Below are 16,158 nucleotides of genomic sequence, written 5' to 3'. Positions count from 1 at the left end.
TCATCAAACATAGCATCCCCAAGCTTGTGACTTTGCATATCATTAGCATCATGAATATTCAAGAAATTCATACTAACAATATTTCTATCATGCTCATCATTCAAGGAATTCTTATCAAGTATTTTCATAATTTTTTCCTATACCAATTGAGCACAATTTTCTGAATCCTTATTTTCACGAAACACATTATAAAGACGATACAAATGATGCAAACTAAACTCTATTTTTTTTGTAGTTTTATTTTATAAATCAAACTAGTGAAAAAAAAGAAAGTAAAAGACTTAATTGCAAGATCTAAAGATATACCTTCAAGAACTCACCTCCTCGGCAACAGCGCCATAAAAGAGCTCCGTTTACGGGATGTGAGTGTTGCTTACCTAGCCTCCCCGGCAACGGCGCTAGAAATTAGCTTGATGTCTGCTACACAACCTTCTTCTTGTAGACTCGTGTTGGGCCTCCAAGCGCAGAGTTTTGTAGGACAGTACCAAATTTCCCTCAAGTGGATGAAATAAGTTTTATCAATCCGTGGGAGGCGTAGGATGAAGATGGTCTCTCTCAAGCAACACTGCAAACAAATAACAAAGAGTCTCTTGTGTCCCCACGCACCCAATACAATGGTAAATTGTATAGGTGCACTAGTTCAGCGAAGAGATGGTGATACAAGTGTAATATGGATGGTAGATATAGGTTTTTGTAATATGGAAATATGAAAACGGCATAGTAACAAATGGTTAAAGTGAGCACAAATGGTATTGCAATGCTTAGAAACAAGGCCTAGGTTTCATACTTTCACTAGTGCAAGTTCTCTCAACAATTCTAACATAGTTGAATTATATATAAATCCCTCAAGTGCGATAAAGAATTCACTCCGAAGTCACAAACAGCGGAGAACAAACGAAGAAATTATTTTAGGGTACGAAACCACCTCAAAGTTATCTTTTCTGATCAATCTTATGAGCTATCCCTATAAGTGTCATAAAAAGCCCTAGAGTTCGTACTAAAATAACACCTTAATATACACATCAACCAAAACCCTAATGTCACCTAGATACCCCAATGTAACCTCGAGTACCCGTGGGCTCGATTATACGATATGCAACACATAATTTTAGATTCATCATGTTCAATCCAACACAAAGAACTTCAAAGAGTGCCCCAAAGTTTCTACCGGAGAGTCAAGAAGAAAACATGTGCCAACCCCTATGCTTAGATTCCCAAGGTCACGGAACCCGCAAGTTCATCACCAAAACATATATCAAGTGGATTTATAGAACACACCATTATCACCACAGATATCCCATCGCAAGACATACATCAAGTGTTCTCAAGTCCTTCAATCCGATAAGAAAACTTCAAAGGGAAAAATCAATTCATCACAAGAAGACAGAGAGGGAAAACTCCATATGATTCATCTATACTAATAAAGCTCAAGATACATCAAGATCGTTCCATATCAAGAACACGAGAGATAGAGATCAAACATATAGCTACTTGTACATACCCTCAGCCCCGAGGGTGAACTACTCCCTCCTCGTCATAGAAACCACTGGGATGATGAAGATGGCCTCTGGTGATGGTTTACCCCTCCGACAGGGTGCCAAAACGGGCTCCCGATTGGTTTTTCATGGATCTGGTGGTTTGCGACGGCGGAACTCCCTATCTAGGTTTCTTTTTGGGGGTTGTCGTGGTAACGATTCCGACAATAGAAAGAGGGTAGGGTAACGGAGCATGATCTATCAAGATGCACATGGGTGACACGGTGGTTTTAGCGAGTTCAGGCCTCTCATAGTGGAGATAACAACCCTACGTCTCGTGCTCCGGAGAGGCTTCGTTTTATCTATCACGGACATGAGTTACATGGTATAGAGAGAGCCAGAGCTCCATGGAAGGAATGAGCCTGCAGAGGGAGAAGAAAACTAGCCCCTAGCTATGTGGAGGGGAGTGGCTTATATAGAGTGCGCCACCTCCTCACCTCTTATGTTACAAGATGGGGCATTGATGCCATAATGTTAGCCCACTACAGATGTCTGGCCGACTGTTGGTATTTGCATGACTGAGTGAGTCATACGGGCGAGTGGTTGACTGTCATCCGAGTGGATTAGATGTTGTCATGATCCGGTAGGAATTTCCTTTGTAGTCCTTAAACTAATAATGAAGTGCCCTTGGGTAGGACGTATTGGTCAGACCTATGACCCTACCCTAGGGCTATATCCCCGTCATTAGCCCCCGAATGGATCAGGGTCCGAGTGGTGAAGGTATCGATGTAAATCATGTAGCCGCAGACCAAACTTGAACGTGCTTCAGGGCCCTACAGAACTGTGCGTCGATTGAAGTATCCATCATTCGCCCTGATCGATTCTGCTGAGTAGTATGTCCAAGTGAACTTGAGAATTGAAGTAGATCCGAGTGACCAACATGATCTTGAGACTCTAAATGATTGTTGGTAGTTGGTTGGAGTCCGTTGAATCTGTTGAACTTGAATGTTGTTGCTGGACCTGACCAAGCAGAATGTTTTTTTTGTATTTCTCTTCCTATGGGGGCTCGCTCAGTGCACCCACTGGGTGTAGTCCCCGAGCCTCTGTCGGACTAGATGAGTCTGGCAGAGGGTTTAAGACTTCCAGTGCTTGTCATGTTGAATGTTTGATGAATCTGCATTATATGATTTCTGGATCAAAGTCAAGCCTCCGATTGTATTTTTAAACTTAGGCGATACGGGGCCGCAGCTAAGTTCCTGAGTGTGGAGCGTGTCTGTACTCGGAGTAGTTTTTACTTAGGCGATATAGAGTCGCAGTGAAGCCCCCGAGTGCGGAGCATGTCCGCACTCAGAGTTGTTTTTAACTTAGGCGATACGTTGTCGCAGCTAAGCCCCCGAGTGTGGAGCATGTCCGCACTCGGAGTAGTTTTAACTTAGGCGATACAGAATCGTAGCTAAGCCCCCGAGTGTGGAGCATGTCCGCACTCAGAGTTGTTTTAACTTAGGCGATACGGAATCACAGCTAAGCCCCCGAGTGTGGAGCATATCCGCACTCAGAGTTGTTTTTAACTTAGGCGATACGGAGTCACAGCTAAGCCCCCGAGTGTGGAGCATGTCCGCACTCAGAGTTGTTTTTCACTTAGGCGATACGGAGTCGCAGCTAAGCCCCCGAGTGTGGAGCATCTCCGCACTCACAGTTGTTTTTCACTTAGGCGATACAGAATCGCAGCTAAGCCCCCGAGTGTGGAGCATGTCCGCACTCAGAGTTGTTTTTAACTTAGGCGATACGGAGTCACAGCTAAGCCCCCGAGTGTGGAGCATGTCCGCACTCAGAGTTGTTTTTAAATTAGGCAATACAGAGTCGCAGCTAAGCCCCCGAGTGTGGAGCATGTCCGCACTCAGAGTTGTTTTTAACTTAGGCGATACGGAGTCGCAGCTAAGCCCCCGAGTGTGGAGCATATCCGCACTCAGAGTTGTTTTTAACTTAGGCGATACGGAGTCGTAGCTAAGCCCCCGAGTGTGGAGCATGTCCGCACTCAGAATTGTTTTTAACTTAGGCGATACAGAGTCGCAGCTAAGTTCCTGAGTGTGGAGCGTGTCCGTACTCGAAGTAGTTTTAACTTAGGCGATACAGAATCACAACTAAGCTGAGTGGTGGTGGGCGGGGCAGCCAAATGATGAAGACGTGCCACACGGAGTGGCAATGCGCATAGCATCCGAGTGAGGTAGACGATTCTGGCTGAGTGGCAACGCGCGGGGCGGCCAAGTGATGCATGTCGAGGAGGCGTCCGACCCACCGACGGCACGCGGGGCGGCCGTGTCCACTACGTCATTGAAAGGGCTTCCGAACACATGAAAACGCATGAATGATCGTTGTGGCGACTGAGCCTGAGCAGCGACGAGGATGGCGCACGGATGCGTCGAGTATCCTGTGTATAAAAAATAGCACAAGCCAGCATAAAAAGTTATCAAAGTAATATGATCTTTTCTGAAATAGTTTGTGTAAATTGCACCCATAGACACCCAGTGGGTGCGCCACGTGATTGCTGGTTCGGAACCAGCAAGAGTCTAAAAGAGTGAAGGATCCGGCTGAACTCATTTGAGTACTGGACCCAAACGAAGCGGAAGTGAAGTGTTCCCACATAAAAATAAAAAACCGAGTGCAGAGGTACACTCGATGGCGTGACCTCCGAGTGAACGTCATACGCGACTTACTTGACACTCGTTAATGCAGAAATAATTATTTAACTGAATGCACTGTGTGAAGAATGACTTAGCTGGCTAACGACGCGTGAAGCAGTCGAGTGCTGACGACACGTCTGACTGAGCATGGCATGCAGGGCGGCCGAGTGGTGACGACGCGTCTGACTGAGGGGCGGCGCACGGGGCGGCCCAGTGTTGACGACGTATCCGACTGAGGGACGACACGCGGGGCGGCGGTGTGATGACGACGCGTCCGACTGAGGGGCGGCGCACGGGGCGGCCCAGTGTTAAAAACCCGTCCGACTGAGCGACGGCGCACAGGGTGGTCGAGTGTTGATGACGTGTCCGACTGAGGGACGGCGCGCGGGGCGACCGATTGATGACGACGCGTCTGACTGAGCAACGGCCCATAGAGCAGCCGAGTGATGACGACGCGTCCGATTGAGTGATGACGCCTGGGGCAGCTGATTGATTCCGTCGTGTTCGATTGTATGGCGACGCACGGGGCGGCCGAATGATGAAGACTCATCCTATAGAGTGGCGACATGCGGGACGGCCGAATGATGAAGACTCATCCTGCAGAGTGGCGATGCGTGCGGCGGCCGATGGATGTAGACGCGTTCTGTAGAGTGGAGACACGCGGGGGCAGCCGACTCGCTGCATGTTGCTCGTGTTTACATAAATTTCATCTACGCGTCATTGTATTAGTAGTTCGAATGAAATGCCCGTCCGAGTAAACCGTTGTCCGCAGACGACGACGGACGAGTGATCTTCAAGTTAGTAGTAACCATAGCTACGAATATTTTTTGATGGACTAAGTGTCCTGTATAGTTGCTAATTTGCAATGAATAAAAACCACAAATGAATATGCATGCATGCATGCATGCATGAACGATTGGCCGTTGATGGAAACAGTGTGGCAGATGTTTTGGCCGCACTAATTAGGAAACCGATGTCATCAATCCTCACCTGATGAGCCGGTTAATGAGGCCATTACCTTATGCAAACCGTCAGCCCATCCCATGAAGGACTATGAAGACCACGTTCTTCTGTTTCCGTTTTTCCTGCATGCAGTTAATCTAATCAAGGAACAGGCCCACGTAACGCACGCACTTACGAAGCATTGGATGGCCATCGGTTGCAGCCTTGCAAGTCGAGGCTGATTCGTAGGTCGCCGTTGCTGTGCGCCTCGGTCACAGAGAACTCGTCGGTGGCCGACTTTGAAGGAAGAAGCGTTGCGCGCCCGCACTGCACGGAGCGCGCGCTTCCACCGTGTAGGTCGCCCTCGAGTGGCCGAGAACACAAGGCTCATGTCGACGACAAGGTGATCGGTGGCGGTGGTCGTGCGTGGGGGCACAACGTGGTTGGAGACGACGACGAGGCAGACGGCGCCGGGGGCCGCACATCACGACGATAAGGCGACCGTTGCTGGTAGCCACGCGTAAGTGCTTAACGACGAGGTCGCAGACGAGGTGCAGTCGGTTGTGCCGAGGTCGATGATGGCGGCAGGATGGACGACATCGGTGGCAACGCATGACGACCATGAGGTGGACGACGCCGGTGATTGAAGAAATAACCATATGCATTATGGCTCGATAGACGCCATAGCCCCACGGTGGGCGCCAAATGTCGTGGTAACGATTCCGACAATAGAAAGAGGATAGGATAACAGAGCATGATCTATCAAGATGAACATGGGTGACACGGTGGTTTTAGCGAGTTCAGCCGTCTCACGGTGGAGATAACAACCCTACGTCTCGTGCTCCGGAGAGGCTTTGTTTTATCTGTCATGGACATGAGTTACATGGTATAGAGAGAGCTAGAGCTCCAGGGAAGGAATGAGCCCGCAGGGGGAGAAGAAAACTAGCCCCTAGCTATGTGGAGGGAAGTGGCTTATATAGAGTGCGCCACCTCCTCACCTCTTATGTTACAAGATGGGGCATTGATGCCATAATGTCAGCCCACTACAGATGTCTTGCCGACTGTTGGTATTTGCATGACCGAGTGAGTCATACGGCCGAGTGGTTGACTGTCATCCGAGTGGATTAGATGTTGTCACGATCCAGTAGGAATTTCCCTTGTAGTCCTTAAACAAATAATGAAGTGCCCTTGGGTAGGACGTATTGGTCAGACCTATGACCCTACCCTAGGGCTATATCCCCGTTAGGGGTTTCTGTATTTATAGGAATTTTTGGCATCGGTCTCACATCCAGAAGGTTCCCGAGGATGTCACAAGCCAGGGGGTGCGGCATAGGGGGCATGCGCCCTGCAGGCTTGTGGCTTCGGCATCCACTTCCTGTCCAAGCTCTAGTGCTATGGGGGTCTCTTTTGGTCCATAAGAAATCACCGTAAATTTTCAGCCCATTCCGATAACTTTTATTTCTGCACAAAAAAGACATTGTGGTAGCTGTGCTGAAAACTGCGTCAGTCTTGTTAGTTCTAATAAAATCATACCAAAATCATATAGAATTATTGTAAACATGGCATGAATACTTTATAAATTATAGATACGTTGGAGACGTATCAATGGCCTAGGAGCATCCCTTGACGCTCGTCTTGTCTTTGTCGTCTGGTCCTTCTCCTTGCGCTAGCAGGCTCCGTTGGTGGTCGATGTACATGATCATGCACAATATCTTTGCCTGAGGTAGTGATAGTCGACATGTGCACATGGTTTAGTTGTATCCTTTTTGATGTAAGAGTATCGATCCCGCATAGAGCACCAGAATCAGAATTTTTGCCTCTTCTAGAGAATTATGTAACTTTGTGTGTGCAGATAATTGTAGACTTGAAGCAGAGTGAGGGCTGATTCAAATAAGGATTGATTAGAATGGTGACATGTAACTAGATTAGATAAAAATAAACAAAAGACAATAGTAATATATGACAGTAAAACAACAGAATTAAAAAGGCGTTCTTAGGGAGTGTGAAATCTTCATTGGTATGTTTCATTACTTCTTTGCATAAGCATAGGATGGAGTGGATATTCGAGCCATCGTTAACGAATATGGTAGGTGGAGCTGGGTACAAAATACATTTTGTTCGTGGCAGACTTCGTGCCACGCATGCCACCATCCTAGTATCCCCCATGGGTTACAACTCATGATAATTAAGGGTTTCCCCATGGATGCGGCCTCACCAAGGGTTCTCCGTAAGCCCCTAGTCATTTGTAAAGGTTAGGAGCAGTGGGCTTTTATTGTCACCTCGAATTTCCTCCACATACTAAACCTATGCAAAGATATTGATATACTTCATGGCCAGCAAAGGCACAAATGCTGAGTGGGTCGCCTTCACAACATCCACAAAGTTATTAAACTAAGCATTCAACATAGGATCTCATATCCATAATAAACGTTTAAGATCCTACATGTACCAAGGTTCATCCATATCCCCGAGAACTAGGAATCTACTCACACATGGGAACAACAATCATCAGATACACCAAAGGATCCACTAGGATTCTTGATGTTGCAGATGATAAGGATGCAGATGATGATGATGATGGTGCTGATGTAGATATTGATCATGATGTCGTTCCCCTCATGGTGAGAGGAACCCCCTTCTTCTCTCCATGAAAAAAATATTGCTTCAAATGGAATTGCCTAAAGGATTATCAACAAAAATAAGTGCACACACGCGGTCAAATTCCACAAAGCCCACCTTGTAGGCACAAAATATAAAGGAAAAACATCATGTAAATTTGACTCATCACTCCCCCATGATTAAGTCTTGCTCGTCCCTGAGCAAGTACCGTGGCTTGTAAAGAACAAGGTCACCCTTGTGTTCGTAAGATATGGATATCAAAAGGTATGAGTCCTTTACTCCCAAGATGAGCATTTGTTGATGAGTATACATTGCAAACAATAGCCCATGCTTACTCTGATAATGGTCTTGTATGCATCAACATCTTGTCATTAAATTTTATTTCAGAAACTACCAACTTCATTTTTCTATTATAAGTTTTTTATGACAAAGGGCAAACCATTTTGTTTTCTTCCTCATTTTTCTATTATAAGTTTTTATGACAAAGGGGTTCAGTCTCTCTTCACTTAATCATACCGAAGGCTTAATGAAAACTTGAAGTGTAAGCCATCCTTATTTCTCAAAGAGACTTCATTTCCTAAGGTAATTTTAGATGAGGATTAATATGTTTGTTTGCCCTTAGATAAGTTAAACCCTTCAATGAGCTAGCATATATAATTATTTTATCTCCCTTGAAAAATCCACACAACTAGATGTGAGGGACTTATAATCATTATGTAAGTAACCAAGCACTACTATTCAGATCACACAACCATCAAGCATGTTCTTCAAAGGAAAACAATGATCTCACACATCAAGATATCCCTAAACAAATTGGAAAGGATGGTCCCTTATTCAAGAGGAAAAAAATGATAGTTTAACCTTATTGAAAATAAAGCTTATTCTCTAGTTTTGAGGAAAAGTAAATGCAAAAAAGTGAAGATACAAAGTGCAGTGAATCTCCCCCAAGCTTAAAATCAAGTCAGGGAGATCCAGGCACTAAGAATTTCATGCTCACTCATGTAATCCCTTTAAGGAAATACATATGTTCTTAAGCTTGTTCTTGAGTTCCTCGATCACGGCTTGCTGACCATCTACGACCTAACAAGGGGATAACCCCGGGGTAGGAAAATTCGAGAACTTGCCCCACCCTCCTTCAAAAAACAACACAGGGCGGCCTCTTCTACCCGGAAGGCCGGTTGCCCCTCGCCGGTTACGTAGCCGAGCCGACTCGGGGCAGAGCCATTCACCATCCGGTTCGACTACATCCCGCTAGTCGGCTTGTCAGCCCTAGTCACATCGCCCTGACAAACGCGTCAGGGATGCATCATCAAAGACGTGGCTACAACGTCCTAGGTACCGCTGACCTGACCGTGCGTGGCTACAGTGCAGGCGATCATAGCATTGACCCTCGCCGACTGCCAACAGTCGAGGCGGCACAGTGGCGTCACGCCCCCATCCATCCATTACCTGCCTCAGCGTGGCTACACTGCAACCGGCCATACCGCTGACTGCACCAAGCTGCCATAAGACGACGCCACATAGTGCGGCCCATGCCGCTGCATGACGAGCATGCAGAAATAGCAGTGACTGGTCGGTGGGCCCAGCTCCCGACGGGACCCTGCAGCCGGCAAGAGCTACACGATACAAGACCCGTCAATAGGTGCCCCCTGCCCGGCTCGAGACGCTGCCACCCGGGAACCCCGGTACCCTTTATGCTTATTATAAGCCACGGGATTGGCCTATAAAACCTCCTGGTACCTCGCCATGTAAGGGGTCAGCCTATCACACGCGCATACACCCATATAGGAGAGGTAGAGAAGGCTACCAACTTCTTCTTCCTCCTCTGTCATACAGCTCAAGGAGCACCGTTGTAACCCCATCCGTTTCATCAACGAAACCAGAAAGACTAGGAGTGTTACCGCCTGTCCCCGATCCCGTCTCCGGAGCCGTCCAGCGTCCTTATGGCCCCAACCACCCTCGATCAGCCACCCCATGGAATTTGTCGCAAGAAAAAGACTACAGTTGGCGCCCACCATGGGGCCGTCCGCGACACCGGATGAAGTCAGGCTCCGGGCGGGACCCCTCGCTAACCTTGCGGGGCGCATCACGTCTGGACTGATCGGCACGCCCGTGGAGCTCGCCCTCACGGAAGATTCCGTGGCGCTAAACCCCGGCTGCACGTGCTACGCATGCCTCCCCAACGGTTCCTTTGACGAGCCATGTCATGGCCACGCCTCGTTCGACGTTGATGATCTCTGCATGGTCTTCAGCAAGTTGCGGCTCGACACCGCGCTGACGTTCGACGAGTACCCAAGCCAGGTGCTCAACTACACCGACCCGCCATCATTCGCAAGGGCGACCATCTCAAGCAGTGCCAGCAACCTCCGCATCCTCGTGGAGGTAATGGCCACTGGCTCCTTCACTTGCTCTAGTAGTGCTAGGGCATAGGAGGACGCAGCTGCCGATGCGTCTCGCTCTAGGGGCGACGCGCACATGGCCACCACCGCAGCTCGTCCTGGTCCCTTCGATCCTGTCCGCTGCACTATTCAGGGGATAAGCACTCCCATCGCACCAACGACCAACCCGGCTGCAACCACGACCAAGATGGATACGACCCACAAGCAGCTGCGCGTGGAGGCCACCTCCCTCGGGACCGCACAACGCCGGATGGAGTCCGTGCAGGGCGAGTACAACTCCACTTACGGTCTCACCCCAGATGGCAACGAGCCCAGCTAGCGCGGTGAGGTTCGTAGCTGTGGCCGTGTAGTCGCCGAGATCCTAGGCGGTAGGCTGCCCACCTATGACACCCCAGCAGCCAACATGAGGGCCACCCAGGTGGCCTATGAAGATTTGGCCACCATGGAGGGTGAGGAGCGTGCGCAGCAGGAAAAGCACATCCAAGACCTCATCACCACTGCCAACGTGCAGGAGGCTCGCCTCGTCCCGGCCCATACAGGCTCCGAGTCTCCTCACCTCGAGGACGTGGACCAGCGGGCCACCATCGGGCGCCAGCATGCCCAACACTCTTCCTCCGCACGCCCAACACTCTTCCTCCCCGTGGCTCTGGTAGGCGCGCCGATGGGAGTCGCTGTAGGCACTCCCAACATGGGATCGAGCAGCTGACGGTCTCTAACCGGCGCAACGACGCCCCCGAGGGAGGTGGCCAGTCGGCTTGTGCCTGCACCCCGCCTGTGCGGTAGGAGCGGGCGCGCTCACCGACTCCATCTTTCGGGGCCAAGCTCATGGCCTGGCTCGGGCCATGTGTCCCTCGAAGCGAGAACGACGCCGGCCTTTGTCTCGACCGGCTGGCGCAGTCTGCCCTCCTGGAGGAGGAGGGCCCAATCGGTCCGGCATGCTTCGACCTCGGATGCATGAGGAACCATTTCCCACTGGCTTCATGCTTCATTGAGACACTCCAAAGTACAATGGGATGCCCAAGTGAGAAGACTAGCTGATCGACCACACCACCACAGTCGACATTGCTAGGGTAAACAAGCGCGTCGCGATGTGCTACGTCCCCCTCATGTTGACTCGTTGAGCCTAGACTTGGCTTAACAACCTACCGGTCGGCAACATCAACACTTGGGTGGACATTGAGGAATTGTTTGTTCGCAACTTCACCGACACCTACAAGCGCCTCGATCATTCCCTGAGCTAGCCTTGTGCGTCCAAGTAGCGGACGAGCCCCTCCGTGACTATATCACGCGCTGCACCGAGTTGTGCAACTCCTGCAAAGGGGTGCATGAGGTACATGCCATCCAATACTTCATCGAGGGCTACAAAGACGACACCCTCCTTAAGCATAAGCTCAGGTGCTCAGAGCTGGCCAACCCTAGAAGAGATCATGGACAAGGCAGGCAACTATGCCACGGCTGACTCCGCGATGCGGATCAAGGGCACCGCAACCGGCAAGGACGCCTTGCCGCTAGCTTCCCCACAACCGGCTGCCGAGAGCCTAGCACAACAGAACAACAAGCGGAAGATCGACAAACTGGATCGCCGGTATGGAAGCAAGAAATTCTCCACCACCCAGAAGGAGTAGCCGGCTACCCAGGCCGCCATCCAGCGTGAGCGAGCCGACAAGGGCACCTAGAACCCCAAGCTCACCTTCGAGCAGATGCTCGACGCACCCTGCAAAATGCATTCTGGGACGAAGCCGTCTACGCACATGCTCCGGCAGTGCATTTTCTCCCAGCGACTGGCCTAGGGTGAGCGCCTCCCGGCTCCCCCACCTCCGACTCCTCAAGTTCTCGCTCCAGCGCTGGTTCCGGATCCGTCTCCCCCAATGACGTCCGCCTCCGCGACTAGTTCCCCGACCAGGACGGGGATTACGTCGTCTTCACCAGCGAAGGTAGCGGCAAGCATAGCCAACGTCAGCATCATCATGAGGTGAACGCCACCATGTCCTCGGTCCCCCAGTACGTGCATTGGTCCGAGAAGCCGGTCACCTAGACCCAGGCGGACCACCCGGCCGTGATGCCAAACCCTGGCAGCTACACCCTTGTCCTCGACCCCAGACGGTGGCCGACTTCCTTCTCGACTAGGCCGAGACCCAGTTTGTGCCACTGCCTCCCGACTCCATGCACTGGCGCATGTACTTCAACGGTACCAAGATGCGAACCGGCTTGGGCGCCGGGATCATCCTGTCGTCCCTGAAAGGGGACCAGCTCAAGTATGCCCTCCAGATCCATTTCACTACCTCCAACAACGTGGCCAAGTACGAGGCACTCATCCATGGCCTCCGACTCTCTAAGGAAATTGGCATCCTTCATTTCGGCGACTCGGATCTCGTGGCGCAGCAGGTCTATGGCGAATGGGAAGCTAGGGACACCAACATGGTCAGCTACGGCTTCATCGTGCAACCTCTCACTGACTCCGTTGAGGGCTGTGAGTTCCACTACGTCCCCTCAGTAGACAATGAGGCAGCAAACTCGCTGGCGAAAATTGGCTCCACTCGACAAGCACTTCCAGCCGACGTCTCCCTCGAGTAGCTGCACAAACCGTCAATCAAGCCATCTCCAGAGTCGGCGTCCATCTTAGTGCCCACGGACCCCCTCTGGCTCCCCCTCGGGCTCGGGGGCTCCGCCGGCTCCGTCCATGCTGCTGACTCCAAAACGCATCCGTCATCATTGTGGAAGGCGCGTCCGCCTCCGCCATGGTCCTGGGGGCTGAAGGCTCCGCCTCAGGGTCGCTGACGGGGAACCTGGGGGCTCTGGCTACTCCAGTTCCTCTACTCGAGCCAGCGCCGGCTCCCATCTTGGCCCCTACCTGGGCCCATACCATCCTCACCTATCTCATGCGCATCGAGCTCCCTCACGATAAGGCTGACGCCTGGAAGATCCACCACCGGTACTCCGCCTATGCTATCGCCAACTGTGAGCTGGTTCGGCGCAGCACAACCGGCATTTTTTAGCGCTGCTTTGAGTCGGAGACGGGGGATGAAATCCTACAAGACATCCACTAGGGCGAGTGCGGGCATCACACCATCTCGAGGACCCTGGTGGCCAAGGCTTTCCACCACGGGTTTTACTAGCCAACGGTCGTAGAAGCAGCAAAGCAGCTTGTCGACGAGTGTGAGGGGTGCCAGCGTTTTAGCATGCACAACAACCTGTCGGCTAAGGCCCTCAATACCATCCCCCTCTCATGGCCTCTTGCTGTCTGGGGCTCAACATGGTGGGACGATTCAAGACCGCTCGAGGCGGGATGATGCACCTCCTAGTAGCCGTCGACAAGTTCATGAAGGGGTCGAGGCCAGACCCATCAATAAGCTGGACGACCCCATCGTCGTCCTATTTATCAAACATCTCATCATCCGCTACAACACCCCCCACATCATCATCACCCACAATGACACTAACTTTGCCAAAGGCGTGATGGCGCTCTTCTGGTCCAATGAAGGAATCTGGCTGGACCTCGCATCAGTGCTCACACGTAGTTGAATGGCCAGGCGGAGAGAGAAAACAGATTGATCCTAGGCGGCATAAACCCACGGCTTGTATCGCCACTCGTCTGGTCAGCTGGCTGTTGAATCAAAGAATTGTCAGCTGTCCTATGGAGCATCCGCACCATGCCCAACTGATCAACCAGCTTCACTCTATTCTTCCTTGTGTATGGGTCTAGGGATGTCATCCCCACGAACATCGAGTTCAACTTGCCTCACGTCACCTTGTACACGGAGGCAGACGCAAAAGAAGCAAGAGAAGACGGTGTTGACCTACTCGAGGAAGCGCGTGAGCTGGCCTTGAGCCGGACAACCATCTACCAACAGAATCTCTGGCACTACCAGAGGAAATGGATCAGGCCCCTTTCCTTCCACGAAGGGGACCTGGAGCTCAGGCAAATCTAGTGAACCACCGGCCAGCACAAGCTATCCTCCACATGGGAGGGGTCGTTCCTCATCAGCAAGGGGCTGCAGAACAAGGTGTACTACCTGATACATGCCTAGAAGCTGGAGATACGCAAGAGAGACACCTCCAACGAGGAGTTGGAGCGCCCCTGGAATGACGCTCCTTTGCCTGTTCTACTGCTATGAGAGAAAAAGCCACTGTACATATGTATCCCCTACCCTTTTGGGCTTGATGAATGCAGCAGGTGTCCCAAGTCGATGCTTGGAGCATACCATTTGGATTCCATTAAAAAGCATGTTGTTTCTCGGGCGAGCACCCCGGTCCGGCTCCTTGGACCCGGGAGCTCGCTGGCTGGCCCAAGCTCTCTCTCTCTCTCTCTCTTTCTCTCTCTCTCTCTCTCTCTCTCTCTCTCTCTCTCTCTCTCTCTCTCTCTCTCTCTCTCTCTCTCTTCGAAGCCGGTCAAGTAATGTGGGCCGAGGAAAAACCCTTACCACCCCGTCTGGCTAAAGCCCGACTCTCGACTATCTGGCTAGCGGGACTCTGGGACAAAAGGCTTGCCACACACGAATGCCGACTGCGAAGGAGTAACCGGCTCGGGCTAGTCGAACCCATGGTTTTATCTAGCCGACCTCTATCGTACTCGTCCTAGTCTAAGTATCCCTGCAGCTCCAAAAATCCATGGCCACCCCAAAGGTAGATGCCCTATCCAAGTCACAGATCGGCTCCTGGTTGTCCGGCTGGCGGGGCAGAAGACGAAGAGGGCAAGGCTTTGGGTAGCCAAAAACCAAAAGGATAAAAGGCTAGGAACGAGTCGACACGCACAAAATGTTTTCGGACAAACTTCGAAGCATGCATTTAATACACAAAAGCATAAAGGCCCATGAACCATGGATTAACTAATGTAGGGAAAAGGAAAAAAGTTCTAGCCCGTGGTGGCTCTACCCTCCACTCCAGCATCTCCTACGGTGGTCGAGGTGGAGGCCCCATCCTTGGCTCTGGCACGCCCCACAACAGCTAAGGTGCTCACTCGCATCCTCCGATCCTCCAACCACCGCGACAACCTACTCATGGACTGCGGCTCCACCGCATCCGGCCAGAGGGTGCAGAACATTGCCAGCCCAACCTTTTGGAGCCGATCCATGGCCCACAATTGCTAATTCAGACGGGCCTTGGCAGCAATCCCCACCTCAACCATGGTCCAGCTAGCAAACACCCCGATATGGGCGCCCAATGTCCGTTGCTCCTCATGGTGGGCCACTACGGCCGCCTCCGCCTCATCCTACGTATTCGGGAAGAGATCCATGGGAGGGTGACTAGCGCGTTGCGTAAGAAAAGAAAAAAGGCCAAGCCCAAGGAACCGCAAGAAGAAAAAGTCAAGACAAAGAAAACTTACTGGAGAGAAGCATGTCCACCTAATGTGCCTTCCCCTGCAGCTCTCGGTCCTTCGCCGTCCATGCTTTGGCCTGCCAAGCATGCTATTCCGGTGCAATCCGCGCCGTCTCGGCTGCCTTCGCTAGCTAGTCGTCCTTGGCCTTCAGGGTCTCGCAGTGGGCCGCCTCCCGGTGCTCCAGCTCCGCGTGATGAGCCGCGTCCTGCTTCTCCAATTCCACATGATGGGACGTCTCATGGTCCTTCTTCTCCGCCTCGAGGAGGTCTATGTCCTGGCGCAGCCGGATGTAGTCCTCTTGCAGGAGATCCTGCTGCTGGCCGGCTTGGGTCAGCCGGCTCTAGAGATCAGCAGACTGGTTTTAGCCTCCTAGTACCGACCAAACAACGTATTGTAGGCGACCACCCGGCGATCATGTTGGGCATGCAAAGAACAAAGGAAAAAAGTTTGCCACGGGTAAGACTCGACCCGGCTGATTCCCAGCTGGCCCGACTCTTGGGGGCTACACCTAGTGGGTGCACTGGCGCGCCCACACTGAAGAAAAAGAAAATTCGAAAGAGAAAGAATGAACGGGCATAATTCTTAGCTCGACGGACTGCTCAAGGTAGAATAGCCGCTCCCGTGTCGCGTCGGTTGCTTGCTTGCCTGGTTGCGGCACTCAGTGAATTCTGCAATGAGCGCGGGGACCCCTCCTCCTGGTAAGCTGGGAACCCCTCCTCCGGAGT

The sequence above is a fragment of the Hordeum vulgare genome, chromosome 1H (genome assembly GCF_904849725.1).
Source record: "Hordeum vulgare subsp. vulgare chromosome 1H, MorexV3_pseudomolecules_assembly, whole genome shotgun sequence".
Lineage (NCBI taxonomy): Eukaryota > Viridiplantae > Streptophyta > Magnoliopsida > Poales > Poaceae > Hordeum > Hordeum vulgare.
Note: the sequence above shows the minus strand (reverse complement) of the source record.